We start from the raw sequence: 6,620 nt of genomic DNA, 5'->3' as shown, positions 1-6,620 counted from the left end.
GGAAAGAATAAGAATGGGAACGAGTGTGTGTGTGTGTGTGTGTGTGCATGCAAGGCATGTACTTGGAACATGTTATTATTAATATTAGTAATCCAAAATTTTATATTGTTGGCCTATGAAGCATGGATGTGCTTTGAAATTCAGCCCCAAATGAAACTGAACTCTCTTCTACTTATCATAATAATGCTTGCTTAAAAGCCAAACTTTTAAGATTTTGCTCTAAAGATTGTTTATTGTTCTGTATGAATATAAAACAATGTTAAAATGGTATTTTATCACTAAACAATTTGATACATTTAAGTGGCACGTACTTGTATACATATTCATATTTTCTCACTGAAATGGAAATTCTTGTTATATAAACTGATACTCTTTACATACATTCTCAGAATAATGTAAATCAATAAAGTTCTAAATTAATATCAATTTCAGAAATGTGCTGCTGTTTTAATGACACCTTTAAAGGATATAACAGCAAAACATCTCCACTTAAAAATGTGTTAGAAATGAAAAAAATGGATAGTGAATTTAAAAAAAATGTGAGTAGAACCATAAAAGATTCTGCCAGTTAACTGTCTTTTAGTTTTAGTTACACAACAGACTCATCAATAATTTATCTCTATAGTCTCTTCTTTAGGAAAAAAGTGAAAAAGAGTATAACATGAATATGAATGCTATGCAAAAGTTATATAGGGTTTTTTGGTTCATGCCGATTTATAATTACCTAAGTTTTTAGTTTGAACTCTTCACACTATAGGCATTTGTTTAGACTAGATGTTAGAAACAGTTATTGCCTGTGAAAGACCTCAACAGTGTAATTGAAGAGACAGGACGTAGATATTTGAGAAACAATAGATATTTCTGTTTTGGAACAGAATGAATTCCAAAAGTCTCTAAATAAATTAATAAATTTGAGAGTCCAAAATGACTGAAAGGCACTTACACTTTACTCCCTAAATATGTTTACAACAAATAGGAATGTAAATTCATTGTTCGAAATCTCAAACTATGCATAGCCATTTTATATATCTATAAAATATATATGTGATATATGTATGGATGTGTGTGAATAATTATTTTAAACAGACCAGTTTTATGTTCACAGAAAACACATTGTAAAAGATAACACCATCTTAATCTTCACAAGAAATTCATGGGGAAAGTCTTAGCAGCTATGGCATGTCATTGATACCTTGTTCTTCATTTTGATGTCTTAAAGATTTGAATAGGCTTTAAATCTATGGAATCGTTCATGGATTGAAACTAACATTTGATCAACACTTTAACTCTCCTATTCTCCAACAGACTCCTATGTTCTCCTCAATTAACATTAGACTAAGGATTATGGAAAGTTCATGATGAATCCTTAGCTAGCAAGAGTTTTTCATTATATCAGCAACTTTCCTCACCTCCTATTATTTACAATCACATAACACTTGTCACATATTGAATGATTTGTGATCTTCTTTCAAAGCCATTCTTATTTTTCAATTTAATAAATTTAAAAGAACTGTTTACTATTTCCTCAATACTTAAAAACAATTCTCTACTTTTGTGTCCATCGTAATTACTTCTCTCTTTTCACCAGCATGTTAAAGACTCTCATTCTTTTACACCAATGGACTTTGCAGGGCTTATTATAGCAAAGATTAATTAAGGAAAAAATCCTCAATTTACAAATGAGTACAAAAAACAGTCTATAGAAATAAACAGCGCATAACCACTGATATCCTCTGTTAGTGGTAGAGTTAAAGTGTCATTTTTATGGAATCTTTACCAAGTTAATATGGATGAAAGTTAATAAATTAAAAGTGTTGAATTGGAAAGAACTTGTATATATGTAAATTGTATGAACTCTGGTTTGACCTTCATTCTGTTTTCTAATACTGTTCTCCTTTTCTTGCTCTTATCACAAAATGGTCGTGAAGTCATAGAAGGAAATGCAGTTTATAATTTGGAGGTCAACCACCTTTTAATTTTTAAATTAAAAACTGTAGTTTTATATGATGACCGTTTGACTCATCAAATAGCTAAAAAGCCTTAGGAGAGCAACTTTACATCTCTGTTATTGAACCTCCTTTTTTAGACATTTGAATACCCACTTAGAGTATTGTGTAATTTAGCTGTCTGCTGTGATCTTTCCTCCCGAGCTTTAGAAACAAATGACTTCTGCTAGTATTTTCCCACTATTATCTATTTCTAATGTATTTAATTTTTGTGGAATTATATGATCTATCTACTGTATATAAAATAATCATTAACTTTTCATTGGAATGATGATTTTAGTTCTGTTTAATTATCTAATTGTGTGATCATTGTGTATTTCAATTATAAAACTATACTTCGGGTAACCAACAAAGCTTCAACTTTTAGTAAAATTTACTTTGCAAACCCAGCTGAAGCCATTTTAATTACTTTCTTTCTCTCCTCTTGGTTTAATGCAATTAAATTTTATTTCAAGAACTATGTAGTGAGTATATAGAAACTCTTGTGAATTTGTATTCCATAAATAATGGAATTCAGACCACAGTTTGTAGTCAAGCTGTTGCACTATTATCTTAATTGCTCTTGAACCACTGTGTCCTTGCTGTGTTGCTGCAAATGTTTATTCATAAAATGATTTTAAATGCGAGAAATAATTTCACATTAACACAAACCAGGATATACATGAGGAAAAATATTAAACCTACACACTGGCTACCCTATTTGTCAAGTATTTAAAGGCTATTATTCTTTGTAGAAACTTAGTGTTTAGAAAACCTTGCAATGTTGGTTTTTACTTAAGAAAATGAGATTAACATCTTGGATTTACATGAATAACATTGTGTCATAATGGACAAAATTTTGTCAATACATGGATTCTGTTTTGTCTATAGTATGTATTATCAAACTCAGAAAATTCCCGCTTTCTTTTATGTAACATTTTTTGTTAGTACTCTGTTTTAGCCCCTCTCACCACCCCCCCCTCCCCGCCCCCCACACACACCACACACACACACACACACACACACACGTTTTCTTAAGTTTCTTTCCTCTTACTTGAGAAAACATTAAGGAGGTAGGGAGAATGGTTTATCAAATAAAATATTGCTTTTCTTCCTTTTTCAAAATAAAAGGAATCTTTTTGTCAGAGACATGCTACTTGGCTTGGTCTATTTTGTGGCTGTTTTGTGACATATTAATAGGTATTGGAACAGAGGTCCTAAAGTCATCATTATGGATGTTTTTCTTTGGGTCAAAGTGTTGCTCTGGAAGAGGAATTTGGAAGAGAGAGGATATGGAACTTGTGCAGTGCTGGTGGAAGTTTTTCTGTAGGCCGAAGTCATGTTTGAAAAACCTTGTCAATTTCCCTGCAGGCAAAAGTATATAGGTGTCTGTAATAAACACTGAAGGACCCCTTTGGAAGGTTATTTCTGTGCAGATGATCTTAAAATTAATATTGTGATACAGGCTTTACCAACATTAATTTATAGGTTTGAGGACTAAGAAATTAACTTAGACATGAAGAATTTTAGTTTTCTTTTTATATAAGCCTGCCCTGGTTAGACAAAATAAGCTGAGATGGAAATTTTTATTCCATTTGCTTCTATAAATACTAGTTTTCCTTTACCACGACCAAGTTAAATTTAACACTTCCTCCTTTGAGCTCTTACTATTTCAAATTCATAACTCTTTGTTGTTGGCACATTTTTGTTAAAGGAATGAACTGAATGAATAGTTAATTAACACATATGTACCAGGTTTTAATTTTTCTCTTCCCCACAACAGTTTTCTGGGGTATTATTATTATTATTCTCATTTTACAGATGAGAAAGCTGAGGCACAGAGAGGTTAAATTAAGTAAATTGCCCAAGAGTATATAGCTAAGAGCTGATATTTGGCCGGAAGCAATCCAGCTTAAATTTTAATTTACAATGGTTTTAGATTTATAGAATTATTGCGAAGATCATGTAGAGTTCTCATATACCCCATATTCAGTCCCCTATTATTAATATCTTAGATTAGTATGGTATATGTGCTCAATTAAAGAAACAATATTCATATATTATTGTTAACTAAAGACCATACTTTATGTTGATTTCTTCACTTTTTTTCTGCCTTTTTTCTGTTCCAACATCCCATCTAAGACGCATTACAGTTAGTAGTCATATTTGTTTAGACTTCTCTTTGTTGTGACAGTTTCTCAGACTTTCCTTGTTTTCGAAGATCTTTACAGTTTTGAAAATTAATGGTTCAGTATTTTATAGAATGTCCCTCCACTGGGATTTGTCTGATGTTTTCTTCATGATCAGACTGGGGTAATGCGTTTGGGGAGGAAGATAATAGTGGTAAGGTGCTGTTTTCATCATGTCACATCAAGGGTACATACTATCAATGACTTATGATTGTTGATGTTAACCTTGGTCACCTGGCTTGATGAAGTATTTGTCAAGTTTCCCCACTCTAAAGTGGAGAAACTTTCCTCTCTTTACATGCTGTATTTTTTTTATTTTAAGCATTTTATTTTGTACATACTATATTTTTTTAAAGAAAGTGATAAGGGATTGGGAAATTACACTAAACTTCTTAAAGGTGGAGTAAATACATAAATTATTTGAAATTTATTCATTAATTTATTTATTATGTATTTATGTCAGTATGGACTCTTGGATATTCATTTTATATCTTAGGTTATTATCTAATACTACTATCTGTCTGTCTATTTATCTATTTACTTATTTATTTAATTTATTTTTTTGCTCAAATTGTTCCAGTTTTGGCCATTAGGAGTTCTTTAAATTCACTCCTGTGTCCCTTCATTGTGGGTTATTTTGATAAGGGTTTGGAGTTTTGGGGGTTTTTTGTTTGTTTGATTTTTAGCATTTTCTTAACTTTCTGGCACCACAAGATGCTCCAGGCTCATCTTGTATTCCCTGCATCAGTTCTAGAATCAATTGTTTCTATAAGAAACCTTGTTCTTTTTATTGAAAAAAATGATATTAGAACTAGGATATAAGTGCTAGGTATACTCATTTTTACTGAAGTGTCATTTCTTCTAGCTCCTCTCAGCTGACAAAGCAAGGAGATAAATGTGTGTATACTAACATGTCTGTATACACGTATTTATAAATATTTATATATGTAACCATCCATATCTGTAATTAAGCTAAACATGAGTTCATACTGATGTCTCCAACTCTAATCAATTACAACACGGATTATTCTTGTCCCTCCCCCTTGCTTATCTGTAACATCCCACCCTAAAAGTGAGAATTTTGGCTTTTACCATCTGCCATAGGTTTATATACTTGTTCAGTTTCAGTATGCATGTATGATGGTTTCATTATTATTAACCTGTACCCCTGTGGGGAAGAAAATTATCAACTAGGATACAATGCTTATGTACAGTTCCTTTTGCCTTTATTCTTACATATTCCACTCAGTTCAAAAATTGTGTAGGTCAGCACCTTATTCCTCTACTCCCTTCGACAAGGTTGTTTCATACATTTATAATACATTTAAATTCTTTTTTCATACTGTACACTCCATCACAAGATCCCCTGACCACCTAAATTATTTCTTAAATATTTATATACATTAAAGTTTACTCTTTATATTGTAAAGTTCTACAGATATACACAAATGATTAATGCCTCAATTCACTATTACAGTATCATGCAGGATAATTTTACTGTGCTTCACTTACTTTTAATTCCCCCCAGGCCAAAACTCCTGACAACCACAGATAAATTTAATGAATCTATCATTTTTCCTTTTTCAGAATGCCATTTAATTGGAAACATACTTTTTTCAGACGGGCTTTTTTTTCATTTAGCTATATGCATGTAAGTTCATCCATGTCTTTTTTGTGGTTCAGTAGCTCTTTTTTTTTATTACTGAATAATATTCCATTGTATGGATGTACTTTGTTTTCCATTCACCAAGATGAAGGGACATCCTAATTGCTTCCAGTTTTTCACAATTATGAATAAAACTTCTGTAAACATTCACATATAGGTTTTTATGAGGATATGATCAGTTGAATAGTTTGAGAAGTATAGTTGCTGGACTGGATGTTATATTAGTTTCCTAGTGCTTACATAAGAAAGTACTGTAAACTCAGTGGCTTAAAACAACAGAAATTTATCCTTTCACAATTCTAGAGGCTAGAAATCTGAAACTGAGGTGTAAGGAGGTTTGATTCTTTCTGGGGACTCAGAAGCTAGTTTCAGTGATGGCCGGCAATCCTTGGTGTTCCTGGGCTTGTAGCTGCCTCACTTCAATCCCTGCCTCATTCGTCACAGGGCATTCTCCCTGTGTGTCTGTGTTCCTTCTCCTCTTATAATAACATCAGGCAGATTGGATTAAGGGTTCACTTTACTCTAAAATGACATCATCGTAACTAATTACATCTGCAGCGACACTGCATCCAAATAAGTTCACTTCTTGAAGTACCTGGTTTAGGACTTCGGTGTACCTTTCTGGCAGGGAAATGATTCAACTCATAATATACGGTAAGACTATGTTCACTTTTGTCTAAAACTGTCAAAGTGTATTCCAAAGTGGATGTACTATTTTTCATTTCCAGTAGAAATGAATGAGAGTTCCTCTTGCCCCGCAACCTGACCAGCAGTTGGTAT

At 32.3% G+C, this 6,620-nt stretch overlaps 1 protein-coding gene across 4 annotated transcripts in view; it reads left to right on the top strand.

The window, feature by feature from the left end:
* ZRANB3 (zinc finger RANBP2-type containing 3) overlaps positions 1–6,620 on the top strand; it is a 224,717-nt gene that overhangs the window by 74,738 nt on the left and 143,359 nt on the right. The gene's annotated exons all lie outside the window — the stretch shown is intronic.

Source organism: Pteropus alecto, unplaced genomic scaffold (assembly GCF_000325575.1).
Source record: "Pteropus alecto unplaced genomic scaffold, ASM32557v1 scaffold3, whole genome shotgun sequence".
Classification (NCBI taxonomy): Eukaryota; Metazoa; Chordata; class Mammalia; order Chiroptera; family Pteropodidae; genus Pteropus; species Pteropus alecto.
This window is presented reverse-complemented; position numbering and strand designations above follow the sequence as displayed.